The sequence below is a fragment of the Anabrus simplex genome, chromosome 2, assembly GCF_040414725.1.
Source record: "Anabrus simplex isolate iqAnaSimp1 chromosome 2, ASM4041472v1, whole genome shotgun sequence".
Lineage (NCBI taxonomy): Eukaryota > Metazoa > Arthropoda > Insecta > Orthoptera > Tettigoniidae > Anabrus > Anabrus simplex.
The window spans coordinates 934139252-934153577 of NC_090266.1; the positions used below are offsets into that span (position 1 = coordinate 934139252).

General features: G+C 41.4%; 1 protein-coding gene across 2 annotated transcripts in view; it reads left to right on the top strand.

Moving 5' to 3' along the window:
• LOC136864563 (cyclin-dependent kinase 11B) overlaps nt 1-14326 on the top strand; it is a 434451-nt gene that overhangs the window by 353405 nt on the left and 66720 nt on the right. The gene's annotated exons all lie outside the window — the stretch shown is intronic.

Here is a 14326-nt window from a genome sequence, read left to right on the forward strand (position 1 = left end):
CATCTTACTCCAATTTACTGATTGAAGATTTGAGAAAAAAAAAATAAAAAATCTGGCAACAGCACAAATTACGGCCACTGGTATGTTGAGTCTTTAAGGTTGGTGTCGAGAAAGGACGTCAAACTGGCAGTGAATCCGGAAACAGCTGAACACTACTGATTTTGAAGTTAGATTTTGGTGAAGTAAGAAAAGAAAAGAGTAAAATACTGGTACCCACTAAGAAAGTGAAAGGGCCAAATGTTACAGTGAATGATAGAGCCCATTTACTTCATATAGCAGAGGAATAGCTGGATATCATTGAAAGTAGAAAAGAAAAATGGGTGCTGTTTGGGCATAAAAAAGGATGCAGTTAAAAAAAAAATGTTTGTAGTTTCAATGAAATCAGTTGTGGGTCTACCAGAACTCCACTGCAGTTGAAAATTGTGTGCTATAGGAACAGGCTGCAGATGATAAGTTTTGTTATGTTGTTGGTTAATTAATTCTAAAGTTCATATTTACATCTGTATTAATATAGCAGAGATTAGTATTGATTTCAGTAAATTTAATTTGGGTCATTTGGTTGATATTAACGTGTTCTGTGTTCAAGGCTTGTTTGAAGATAGAAGTTATGCAAGACTAATTGATTGTACAGATAACTGAACAACCTGAAAATGAAAATCCACAGCCTGTTTCCAGTCATTCAACCGGGACAGGAATGGAATGAATGAAGCCCCCATTTAGCGGTGAGGATAGGGATTGTACTGGCTGCCGAAGCCTGTCGCACTCCTCTGGGGCATTGATTAATGAATGACAGATGAAATGAAATTATATTGGAGAGTGTTGCTGAAATTATATATTGCAGGGAAAACTGGGGTACCCAGAGAAAATCCTGTCCTGTCCCCCTTTGTCCAGCACAAATCTTACATGGAGTGACCGGGATTTGAACCACGGAACCCAGCGGTGAGAGGCCGGCGCGTTGTCGCTTGAGCCACGGAGGCTCTGATAACAGAACGTTGTGTGATTCATAATATAATTGCATCTTGTACAAGAGGTTGAATTTATTATGCATTATGTCATCATTTAAACGTTTAACCATATTTGCATTTATGTATTTAATTAAAGAATAGAACCCTTTAGTTTAAAAATTGCACACATTGATTGATCAGCATGAACTTGCTGGTCAAATCAGATGGAAGATCGATCTTCAATCGAACAATGATTGTTGTTTCTCCAACTGAAACAGAATGATTGGCAATCAAACTCCAGTCAAATTTTGATTCACTTTCTGCAATTGGACAAAAGAGATGTGTCTCACACTGAAGTATTCCAGTGCACATGGATCAAAACTAGTCTGAAAATTCTGAAAATTATGATACAAGACTTTAAAACACTAAGTAGAAACCTTGTCATAATAAATTACCCAGCATACAGATATTTATTTTTTACAGAATGCTCTTTAACGACAATAACAAGAACAATGATGATGACGACAAAAACAACAACAGATTTCAAGAAGGCCTACGACTCAATCAACCGATTCAATCTTCTTGATATCCTCAAGGTGGGTGTGGACATCGAGGTTCATTTCATCATCAAACTAACTCTGGCCAGCACCTGTTCAACCAGTTCACAAACAAAATTCTGGGGGGGAGGGGAATATGTAGATTATTTGAGATTAAGGCTGGTATTCGTCAAGGCAATGGGTTCTTAACCATTCTTTCCAACCGTGTTCTTGTAAAGGTCATCCGTGTGTGGAGGAACAGACTACCTGATGACAGATGACCTCAATATTGTTTGCCTCCAGGTTGTAACATTACAAGATGTAGCTGTAGCTGTAGGTCTCCAGATATCATTTGAAAAAATTAAAATAATGATGTCTGGCTGTCATAATATAACTGCATTTCTCAGGTACCAAATGTGGATAAATGAAATGTTGCATTCATTTTAAATATCTACAGTAGGAGAGATTGTTTCCTTGAATACACTGGAGAAAGAAGCTCTGAAATATATGGCTAAAATCATGGGAACATACCAACTTACCAGTTTAGATCAATCTCATGGCATGGCAAATACTGCCACTACACCACAGTAGTATGAAGCCTTATATGCTGCCCTCACTCACCACAATGAGCTAGAGATAATCCAAATGAAAGGGAGGAAATTCCTAAGAATGATCCTCGGCCCATGTCAAAATTCAGATATAGCCTGAAGTCAAATGCAGTGTTATACTATAAATTTCAAAAAGCTCTCACTTCTTATGAGGAAGCACCATCTTATGTTTCAGAGTCATCTGTCTTGAGTGTCTAACACCAGAATATCTCAAAGAATTCTTTATCTTCTCAGGACTTGGAAATGTACCATTCTATGGGCAAATGCAGCGAAGGAGAATCTGGTCATTGTCATTGTCTCTGGGACACTGGTTCAAGAAAGAAGCAAGTTCAGTTCAGGACCTGGGTATACAGGTTAAAAGATCTTCTGGAGAGAGAGAGAGATGACGTCTTGGTGCAAAGTGGTCCAAATAGTAAAGAACTGCTTTCTCTATCAAGATGATGGAGTACTGGAAATCCAGAAGGGCTGACAACTGTTAACCGTGGTCCTACGAAGCTGAAACCATATCATGAAAAAGATTTTTTAAAAAAAAGTTGTATGCTCTTATCTGCTGTATGTTGGTATTTTGATTTAAAATTTTTGAAGCTGTCTGCTTGTCAATTTTGACATTTGTTTTACTCTGCCAGATAGCAGAGAAATGGATCTCTGTTGGGTGATGTGTGATTGGGTTTTTAAGTTTTGTAACACTGAATGTGTTGTCAGATATCTTTTAGTATACTAGAGTCCTGCTTAACTGAATCCCAATTTATTGAATCACTAAAAATTATGTGAAAATGAAAACCTACAACCTGTTTTCCAGTCATTGACCGGGTCAGGGATGGGATGAATGAAGCATATATAGGCTGTTATTACAATGGGGTCGCCACTCCCAAGGTGATTTATTAATGAGTGATAAATGCTATGAAATGATAATGGAGAGTGTTGCTGGAATGAAAGATGACAGGGAAAACCGGAGTACTCGGAGAAAAACCTGTCCCGCCTCCGCTTTGTCCAGCACAAATCTCACATGGAGTCGCCGGGATTTGAACCACGGTATCCAGCGGTGAGAGGCCGACGCGCTGCCGTCTGAGCCACGGAGGCTCTAAAAATTATGTATGATTGTGTTTTACTCAGCAGCACCAGAAAAGCTATTCTGAAATTTTTTTTAATGATCCTTTTCATCATACAGTACTGCAAAATATTAAATACGCATTATACCACTTACATTTAATTACTCCAAAACTATGTACAGTACTGTATTTGTTTTAGTTTTACTCTTATTTATTAAAAAGTCAGTTCATTGCTGTTAAGGCCAGCTGTTTGTGGCAGTGTTATTGCTACGATGCATTGTCTGCACACAAACATCCAGCCGATGCGATAATATGCACACTATAGTACAGTGTACACTCCGTCTACTTTGAACCTGTATATCGTCCTATACCCTGTCAAGGACAACAGACACCTGCCAGGTGAGATTTGTGTTCAGTTAGGTGTGGCTGATATCTTGTTTTAAATTACCATAACACCTGTAGTTGTTCTGAAATCCAAATATTCTAGTTTAACCAAATTTTTGTTCAACCAGAGCATCATCAGTCCCATCAAATTCAGTTAAATGGGATTCTAGTGTACTGACATCGTACAACATGAAGTGTTAAATAGACTTTTATGCGCCCTTCAAAAATCCAACTATCTTTGCCATGTTCTAACCCATGATCTTGGCATCTGGGGGCTGGTATTCTACAATTGATCTACAGGTGTTCGTGAACTAATTTGCAGTGAGTGCCCCAAACTCTATATTGAACAAACCAGCCAAAATTTCAAAATACAGTGTACAGAACATATCAGACCACTCAACCAAATAATGCAATCTGCCATTGCTTACCATTTTGTAGAGCTGGGCTGAGTGGCTCAGATGGTTGAGGCACTGGCCTTCTGACCCCAACTTGGCACGTTTGATCCTGGCTCAGTCCAGTGGTATTTGATGGTGCTCAAATATGTCAGCCTCATGTTGGTAGATTTACTGGCACATAAAAGAACTCCTGTGGGACAAAATTCTGGCACCTCAGCATCTCAGAAAACTGTCAGATGTAGTTAATGAGACGTAAAAACAATAACATTATTATTGCCAATTACTGCACACAGGACATGAACTCACCATCATCAACACAAGCATAGGAATTCTGTATATCAGCCGAAAGAACATCCCTGTGCACCGAAGAGCAATATAAATTCATATGCCTTATACCTCAAAACCATAACATTCTTAATGAACAGACACAATTCAAATCACATGAACTATATGACCATATTGTACAATGTTGGTGAGAGATACAACACTGTGTTCCTGTTGCAGCACTAAGTAGCTGAAATGGCTGTATTCAAGGTAACTTGATAAGTTCTAAAATGTTTAGTAAGATCATTGTAATTAATTGTACAGAATTTTTTTCTCTCTATCATTTCTCTGACCGAGCTCGATAGCTGCAGTCGCTTAAGTGCGGCCAGTATCCAGTAATCGGGAGATAGTGGGTTCGAGCCCCACTGTCGGCAGCCCTGAAGATGGTTTTCCGTGGTTTTGAATGAAATAGGATTAATATTGGACTATAGAAGGTCATGTTCTAAAGGAACTTCTAATTACAAAGTCATCTTACTGATGATGATGAAGATGATGATGATGATGATGATGATTATTATTATTATTATTATTATTATTATTATTATTATTATTATTATTAGTAATTGTTCAATGTCCCTTCAATTGTTATAGATTTTAATAGATGCTAGAGTGTCAGAACTTTATTGCGCAGGAATTCTGTAACATTTAGTTTCAACATCCTCAAATACCACCAAGTTCAGTTGAGACTAAATCCACTATACTGAGAAGACTAACAACTGGAGACCAACAACTATCCAACTGTGCCACTGAGGTTGGCTGTAGTGCTTGCAGCAAATTGGTAGATTTTTTCTGGACCGTGGTTGGATTCCAGCACTGCCATAAAACTTGAAGACCTAAAAGGGGACCCAAAAATAACAGGACATAATTCACTGCACGCATCGCACTTGTAGTTCAGGCTTCTCCCTTTAGGCGGGTGTTAAGTAACCCCTCCTGAGTCAGTATGCCAATCAGCGTGGCTTAAGATGGTTGTAGTGAGCGCTTCTGATAGTTTTCAGGCGACATATTTTTTGACCTCTTCAATTTTTGTGATTTTGTGAAATGGCTGATATTTGAGAACAGCGCGCGACGTTGAAATGTTCTTTTCTGCGCAGTAAAAGTGCATCGGACATGGTTGAAATGTTGTCTACAGCTTACAAAGAACAGGTTTGAAAAGAACTCAAGTGTTAGAGTGGTATTCACGATTCAGATGCGGCCACATGTCAATCAGAGACATTCAGCGCCTGGGCCGGCCTTCCATGTCCGGAACTGATGAGAATTTGGGGAAAATTTGCACGCTTGTGTACGAGGATAAAAGGGGTACTGTTAATGAACTTGCTGAGCTATCTAGTCTTTCAAGAAACTCAGTGCAACGCATTGTAGCCAAAGATTTGCAAATGAGATTAATTGCGGCAAAATCCAGCCCCCGCTTGTTGACTCATGATCAGAAGGTGGCTCGTGTCACTGCTTGCCATGACTTGCAGGACCACATGGAAGCGGATGAGGACATTTCCGAGAAAATTATCACCGGGGTTGAATCATGGTGTTATGGGTACGAACCCAACACAAAGCAGCAGTCGTTGCAGTGGGTGGCACTCAACCATCTTCGCTCGTAAAAGACTCGGCAAGTCAGATCAGCCATGAAAACAAGGTTGATCTTTTTTTTTTTTAAGTTTAAAGCATTGTTTATTCGGAGTATGGCATCCAGTGTGAACTGCTTCAGTATGCAAAATATTTACATGATAATTGCTGTAGTGTTTCACACGAGATACTACATTATTGATATAGATATTGATTCCCATAAGGAAACCGAAATATTTGTCCTGAGTGAGTAAATTCACAATCCCAATATAAATGGTCCATTACTGGAAATTATAAATTTCCCACCTAACTCATTCTTGGTTGCCAGCATTTTGCTCCAGCGTGCCAGTTGGGCTCATCATTTGGTAACTGTACACAGAAGTCACTGCAACCCCCGCAAGAGGTTCCACAGAGCTGGCCCGCATTTCACCTGCTGTAGTTGGCCCCTGTTATCGCCGTTTATTTATCAAAAGAATATTTTACAAATATATTGGTTTACAATATTATCTGTATTGTCTTGAGGAGAAGACTTGATTGAATAGTCTTTTTCTTGAGGTGTGGGCTGTTGGAAGATTTTTTGAACGAAATGTTGATATAATGCACTAAACCCTGATTGAAGTACTGTAGTTTTGTAGGCACTCATGTATGGTGTACAGAGTAGTTTACTTTTCTTATCACTGATTCTTTGCAATTAATTGCAACATTCATTTTATTTACAATAGACAATATAAAACCAAAGATACCATATATATAAAATGAAATTAAAACAAGTATTATTGTACCAGCGTGGCACTAGATATATTAAAAGTAATAAAATAAGTTTAAACCCGACATGGGCAGTTATAAATAAAATTGTATAAAAATATTAAGATAAGTAAATAGATACATTAATTAACATAGATTCTTAGTATGTGCCTAAATATATGGCTCAAGAAACTAAACAAATTGACATCTACTGTTGATTGCTTTGTACAATAACTAATTGTAGATTATTATTCTGTTGGAACTATATAAAAGAAAATAGGTGACTATTTATTTAATGTAAACAGTTAATTGTTGTTATAATAAGAGAATAATGATAGCAAAATATTGATAGAGAGAATGAATTAAACATCAGTTATATGATTACCAATCAAGATTTGGAATATTCTATCTAAGATGAAAGATTAGTAAGAAAATATGTATGTGAAAGTGGAGCACCTGAAATAGTGAACTGGGTGAGGTGCATGAGCAAATGAAGAGATGAAGTGGTGAATGGACAGGCAATGAGATGGCATAGTTGGTGATCTATAGAAAATGATCTTATGATGGTACCACTGCAATCTGGAGCATCACATATAACTATGTTAAACAAATTATTATTACGCAAATGCAGTGGTGGTCGGTGGGGAAGTTACACTGTAGGGGTTGGGAAAAGATGAGAGGTAGTGAGGGTGCGGTTTTGGTTGAGGATGGCAGTGTCAAGTTGGAGAGAGTAATGGCTTCTGATATCAAAGGGTTTTTAAAATGTAGACCCGTGGTTACGTACTTAAGGCGCAGGTTGTTGATATGTGTGAGGATTGGGTGGGGAGGAAAGGAATATAGTGGTTGGAAATCAGTGGATGGTGCATTCTAGGGAAGATTGAATGCTATGCATATAGCATGGCAGTCAAATTTTAAAAGTTGTATGTATTGTCGATGGGTTGCAGTCAGCCATGTCAATGTACTGTTTGTCATGAGAGGACGGATAAGGGATTTATATACATTTAGGATTTCGGGAGGTTTGAGTCCCCACGTATTCCCAGAGAGAATATGGAGGACTCGGAAGCATTGGAGCGTGGTGGTTCCAATGATGGTCGTTTTGAAATTTTATGTCGAGATAGATAAGGAGATTGGTTTCGGTTAGTGTGGTATGATACATTGTTAATGGGATATGGTTTCTAGGACGAAAAATACAGGATTCTAGTCAGAACACCATGAATTGTGTTTTAGTGGGATTAACTGCTAGATGCTAGGAAGTTGGCTGTTCTAGGAGATCAAGATAGGTTTGGAGTTTTTTCTTCAAGGTAGTAAGAGTAGGAGTTAAGGCTGGGATCGCAAGGTCGTGAACTTATCAGTAAAGTCGAAACGGTGGGAGATATCGTGTGTAAATAGGATATAGAGGAGAGGAGAAAGTGGCGAGCCCTGTGGCACTCCAGAAGAAATAGGGAAGGAGTAGGAAGGTGTACCATGTATTAAAATATTAACTGATCTTTCGTTAAGGTAGTTTAGGATAAGGCGAATTATGATGATTGGGAATGGGAGATGCCAGTCTGAATCCATTGCTTTGCTAACATCTAAGCATACCAGGGCTGCAGTTTCCCTAGGATGAGGATAAGCAGTGAGGGAGGCTGTGATATGAAATAGGCTATCATGGGTGGAATGATGGGGGGTGAATGAAATCTGGTTTGGGAATGGGATAGGAGTCCTAGGGAATTGAGGAAAGAAGTCATTCTTTTACTCAAGATTCCTTCTAGGATTTTGGATAACACAAAAATGAGACATAGGTCAATAGGAATGGATATCTGAGGGTGGTTTAGTAGCTTTGAGGAAGAGGAGGATGTTGGATTTATCCCAATGTTCAGGGTAGAATCCAGTATATAGTATGTTCTATGTATTGCACCTAGTAGGTCAGTAAAAATGGAAGGGGCATCTTGGTTATGTCGGTAGGAAATTTGATCAGGGCCGGGACAGGAGTATTTTTCCTATGTTTTAAGAAATGGGATATTTCTTGTGGTGTAATGGGAGCATTTAAAGAAAAAGAATAGTCAACTTGGGGAAAATGGAGAAAAGAGGGTTTAAGTTCAGGATGTTCAGAGTTTGCAAATGTGTTAGTGATGTTTTCATCAGAATGGTTATTGAGGGTGCAGGATGGCGAGAAAAGTGTTGAGGAGTAGTAGGAATAATAGTAGTATTTATCTGCTTTTTCTTCGTCATTTTCTGGGTGAATGGGAGGGCGTAGGATGGCATAATGAGGAAGAAGTTTGTTCGTTTTAGTCAGTCGGCAGGAAGTTTTCCAGAATTGTTTAGGGTCGTGTTGCTGGTTAGCTAGCTCATCACAACTCTTCATCCATAGCTTTTGTTTTATTGCTCTGATATAGGAGAGAACGTGTCGTAAAGGACGTTGGTGTTGTTGCGGTGTTACTGGGTCTTTAGTCCTTGTGTATGAGTGATAGTAGTCGTGTGCTAGCTAGAGGAGGTATAGTGCTTTAGTTGGGATTGGAGGTTTAGTAGGGTGATATGAGTGGCAAGGAGTGTGGAGTCTATTGTCATTAAGGATAGCCTGTTCATCCATGATGATGGTCGTGAGGAGGTTGGGTATGGAGGTCAAGGGGGGAGTGTCTTTAAGTAAATCATTGATTTTATGGCAATAATTATTCCAATTTGTATGAGGAAAGTGTCAGGAGGGTGGGGTGAAGAATTCCAGATGATGACAGAAGCATGATCACTACAACATGATTGATGTTTGATCATAACATTTGTTGTTTAAAGTGTCCTAACAGCTAGGTCATTGGCCTCCTACAAACATGAATGCCTCTTTTAGAGTTAGCAAGTGATGGTGAGAGGATTAAGACATATGGGGTAGTGTTGGATACAGGTGGGGTGTGGAAAGGAAAGGGAAGTCGTATGCCCCAGAGATGACAACATAGATTGTTAAAATTAGTTTGTGTGACAGTGTATGTGTTTACATTAATATCTGCGAGAATTACATAATCAGAAAACCAAGCTCGATAGCTTCAGTCACTTAAGTGCGGCCAGTATACAGTATTCGGGAGATAGTAGGTTCGAATCACATTGTCGGCAGCCCTGAAAATGTTTTTCCGTGGTTTCCCATTTTCACACCAGGCAAATGCCTTAATTAAGGCCACGGCCGCGTCCTTCCCACTCCTAGCCCTTTCCTGTCCCATCGTCGCCATAAGACCTATCTGTGTCGGTGCGACGTAAAGCAATTAGCAAAAAAATTAAAAAAAAATATATAATCAGAAAATTTAGAATCGATATATTTTATAAAATCTTTAGGAACTGGTTTATCAAATAAATATTAGGTTGCTATAATAAATGATTTGAAGGGTATAAACATTTCTAATATGAGATATTCGTTAAAGTTAGAATAAAATTGAAAAAATTGTTGTTGAACTGTATAAATATTATAGGAGCTGAATTTTGGGTGTAATTTTTTGGTCAGGAAGGTTTCAATAAGTATGAATACATCTGGGGCATTCTGGGATAAGGAGACATCAAATAGCACTCGGTCAGGATTGAGAGAAAGAATGTTTACGAAGTGGATTTTGAACGTTTTTGTGCACGAACAGGATCTTATGCAAAATGCATTCTGTTCTCTATCTACGCCACATCAACATGCATATTTAGAACTAATCTAGCTGCTAATTGAACTTGGGAGAGTATATGTGGGCGGTGGAAAGGAAGGATGTTCTGAAGAATCATCGTAATAAACCTGATAATATTTTCCAAACTAGGGATAGGAAAGACTGAGGAGGGGGTAGGGATGGGGAGATCTTGGGAGATAACTGGGACAACCGTTTCTGGTTGAGTAGGTTCAGGGACAGGTTTTGATTTGCACGTAAGACTGATAACGGGATGAGGTAAATTACAGTTTATTCCTTTGGGAGCAGACTTGTTATTGCAATGGTTGGTGGGATGCTCTGGACTAGCACAGATACCACATACCTCATCCTGGACACATGGGCTGTCTGGTGGATGGTCGTACCACTGGCAGCGCGTACAGCGGATTTTCTGTGGAGCGGCAGATCTAGACGGTTCCACTCAGTGACACGGGGCACAAATCATTGCTCCGTCCCTCAGTAATGCATCCAGTGTGGCAACATCCCTGGATTCCGCTCCAGGACTGTAGGTTCTTTGTCGTTGCAGATGTGTACCACCCGGTAAATTTGGTGACCTTCCAACTGGAGCTGGGTGATCACTATCCACCCTGTACGCCACCACTGACTGGACGGGTGCAGGACAGGACTAGGGCTCGGACCACATGGCTGGGCGCTACTGTCTGATATTGGTAGCCATAGTGTGCTCTCCAAATTGATGTGCCCCGAAGTTTCCAGTAAAATGATTGAAGAATGTTTTCCTGGTTTTTAGGTTGAATCCACCTTCTTTAGTTCTCTGGATTTTTAGACAATATTCTAGAAGGGTTGGTGTAAATTGTGAAATAAGCTGGTAAAGGAGTTTATTAGCCTTGGATGGGTTGATGTTTCTGATTTTGACCAAGTAAAATGGTGGTTCGATGTTTTGGCGTAGCTGTTGTTGTGATTTGACTGTGCTGACGTATGTTAACGGGAGTTGCTAGATTTTGTGCTATTTGAGCATAGCTACGGACATTAGTATTCATGTACGGAGCAGCCACAGTATGTAAGTGGCCTCAACTACAGGCTAGCCTTTCCCCACCACCTGGGGGGAGGAATGAAATAAACTTTTGTTGTTGTTGCCTCAACTACACATCTCATCATGGATATCGCTTCTTGTGGCATGATAAGCGATTTCTCAAAGTCCATTGGGGCCGTGCATCAGAATCTGGTATTACAATTTATAGTTGTTCAAAAAATGTGTTCAGTTAAGGTGGACTGAGGAGCTCACAAGGGGTATCATCCCAGGACTTCTGACATCTATTGGTGTATTAAGATCTTCAGGACCAGATTCAGTGATCCCCAGAGTTACTGGGCTTGCCCGAAGGCTAGCTGAAATTGGCCATCGTAAAGACACTCGTAAGTGCTTTATAACCAGTGGGGTTTATAAATCCTAACTACAGTGTTAGTGTTTGTGCTCCACCTAAGCATTCACAGTGTCGCTCACTGCTACCGCTATGGCATTTCTATCCAATCCAGCAACACACTCAACACTTCAGCTCATTACAGGGATGTCGCCTGCCCCAGCATGGACTTTTCGTCTTCTCACCTCATGATACCTCCGGTGCTTCAACGCTCATCTATGCCCAGGACTGGGGTCAAACGTCAGAATTCCAAATCTGTCGACGACTACTCTTCTCGGAAGAAGGCCCTTGAAGTCACCCCAGCTACTGCATCTGGTGAACAAGGTACTGCGACCATAGACACAAGGCCTCCAATTCGGAACATCAGTTCCTCAAATGAATTTCCTCCCATCTCCCACGCTCATCACCCTATCACTAACACGCACCCTCCAGAGACCTCCAATTGGCACCCATAGCTTCCCTTTACTCAACCCTATCTTTGAATTCTGCAACCTCCAAAATATTTTTAATACTCTCACCAGGTTCAACATGCACTGGCAGGAAATTGCTGACCTCTGCCCCACTGTCAGTGGGGTGATAATAAAGGTTAACAGGGACGATGCTGCGTGCTGATTCACATATTTCATTGGAGCTACACAACTAGATTCCAACTCTTTCGTCCCCCACCATTAAAACACCTCCCCCCTCCTCCTGTTACAGACTTTTTTTAGCTATGTATTTTATGGCATTGACCTTGACATCCTGAAGGAAGCTATCATCGCCGAACCGAATATGGAGGGTGTTACGGCTTGGAAAGCCTTTTGCATTAGGAACACCAGTGGACCTACCTTTATGGTGAGGTTCCTCCACCCCACCACCGAGGATGTCAACTGGGTTCTCAACAGTGGAGTGTCTGTCTACCGTCACCATCATAGGGTGGAACCCTTACGTGTCCCAGCCACCAATATGTCTGATGTGGATGGTGTGTGGTTTAAAACCAGCACACCGTCGAACATCCGGTGTGTGGTCACTGCTGTGAGCTACACCCCCCCCTTCTGCTGTCCCAATGTCCAACACACCCCCACCCCCTCCCGCCCAAATGTAACGCCTGCAGGGAATCCCACCCAACTTACTCCCGTCAATGCAAATCCCACCCGGCCCCAGAATTGTCCTGAAATGGTTGCCCATTGATACCCTTACCAAACCTACATGCTCCTTCTTTCCACCTCCGACCTTAGAAGACATCATTCGCTTTATAACCATTTCCCTCCTTAATATCCATCCATTCCACCATCCTCTAGTCCTTGCTTAACTACAAGCAGTCGCTAACTAGATCCTAAACATGCACTTCCAGACATCCCACTCTGGCCTCAACACCCACCGCAACATCAATCACCTCTAAACATCAGTTTGATAATGACCCTAGTCCCTTCCAGAAACTGGTCTCTTACACCCATCTCTATCATCTTCCTCAACATCTAATCCTTTTACTCCAAGCATCTCCATCTCCAAACTCTCACCACCCAATACCCCTCACACGTCCTCTTCCTCAATGAAACCTTGCTACGTCCTCATAAGTTTGCTCACCTCCCTTCCTTTACATTTCACTGCGCTAACCACCCTGATGACATAGGCCACGGGGGCTCAGCTATGCCACCCACTCATCCCGTCCTATCCGCAACCACACCCCACCTCATCCACTTTCCTTTCCCAAATCCGTTGCTGTAACCATTTACTTTCGATCCTGAATCCTTCACCCCGCTACCATATACCATCGGTTACACATTGCTTTACCTATAGGCTACTGTACATCACCTGTCTCTCAGACTCCTTTCCCCACTTGCTGCTCCTCACAGATATCAACCTCCCCTACCGGTCCTGCCATGACTTGAATGGACTACAATCCCTTCTTAGTGACAGAGAATGTCCCCTCATTCCCATTCCACAACTCCCCACGTTCATCTCCTCTAAGTCCAACTCCTACCTAGCATCGGCAGTGATCACCTTCCTGCCCTCCTCCAAATTCCTTTCACCAACTTCCACCATTCCCCTCCACCTCCTATCCCCATTCTTAACTTTTCGAAAGCAGACTGGCCCTCCTACCATACCCATCTCTCTCAAGTCTTAGAGAACCCTCCTCTTCCTCTCTCTGACCAGCAATCTGTCGACGTTTTCAACACATTCATCCTTTCTGCTATTTCCTCTGCATCTGAATCCAATATCCCTATCACTCTCAGATCCCCCTCCCGGCCCAGGCTCCCACCACACTTTGTCTGCCTACAGAGGCTCTCTCAATCCTATCTCCAAGAATTTACATCCTCCTGTGACCCATATTTCCTACGTCTTCACCACCAAATCCTCTGAACCATCCGCAGCTACCTAGCCACCCATTCCTACTGTTCCTGGGCCCAAACTTGCCTTACCCTAAATTCCCTTCACACCCATCCCTCTAAATGCTGGCAAAAACTTAATAGTCTCCTGGGTTCCAAGTCCACTCCCCGATACCTGATTTTCCATCACGGCATAGCTCCAGCCAACACCATGGAAATACTGGAGATCTTTGCCGAATACTTTCACAACTACTTCAACACCCATGCTGATTCTTATTTCGACTACACCGACTCACAACTCTACCTTACCTTAGCCTCCTCCCCGCCACTCACTCTCTCCACTTCCAATACTCTTTCCATTCACCCCCTTGACATGCCTATCACACCGTCCGAAATTCAATCTGTCCTCCCTAAATCCTGGAACACCACCCCAGGACCTGACAAAACCTATTTACCTTCATA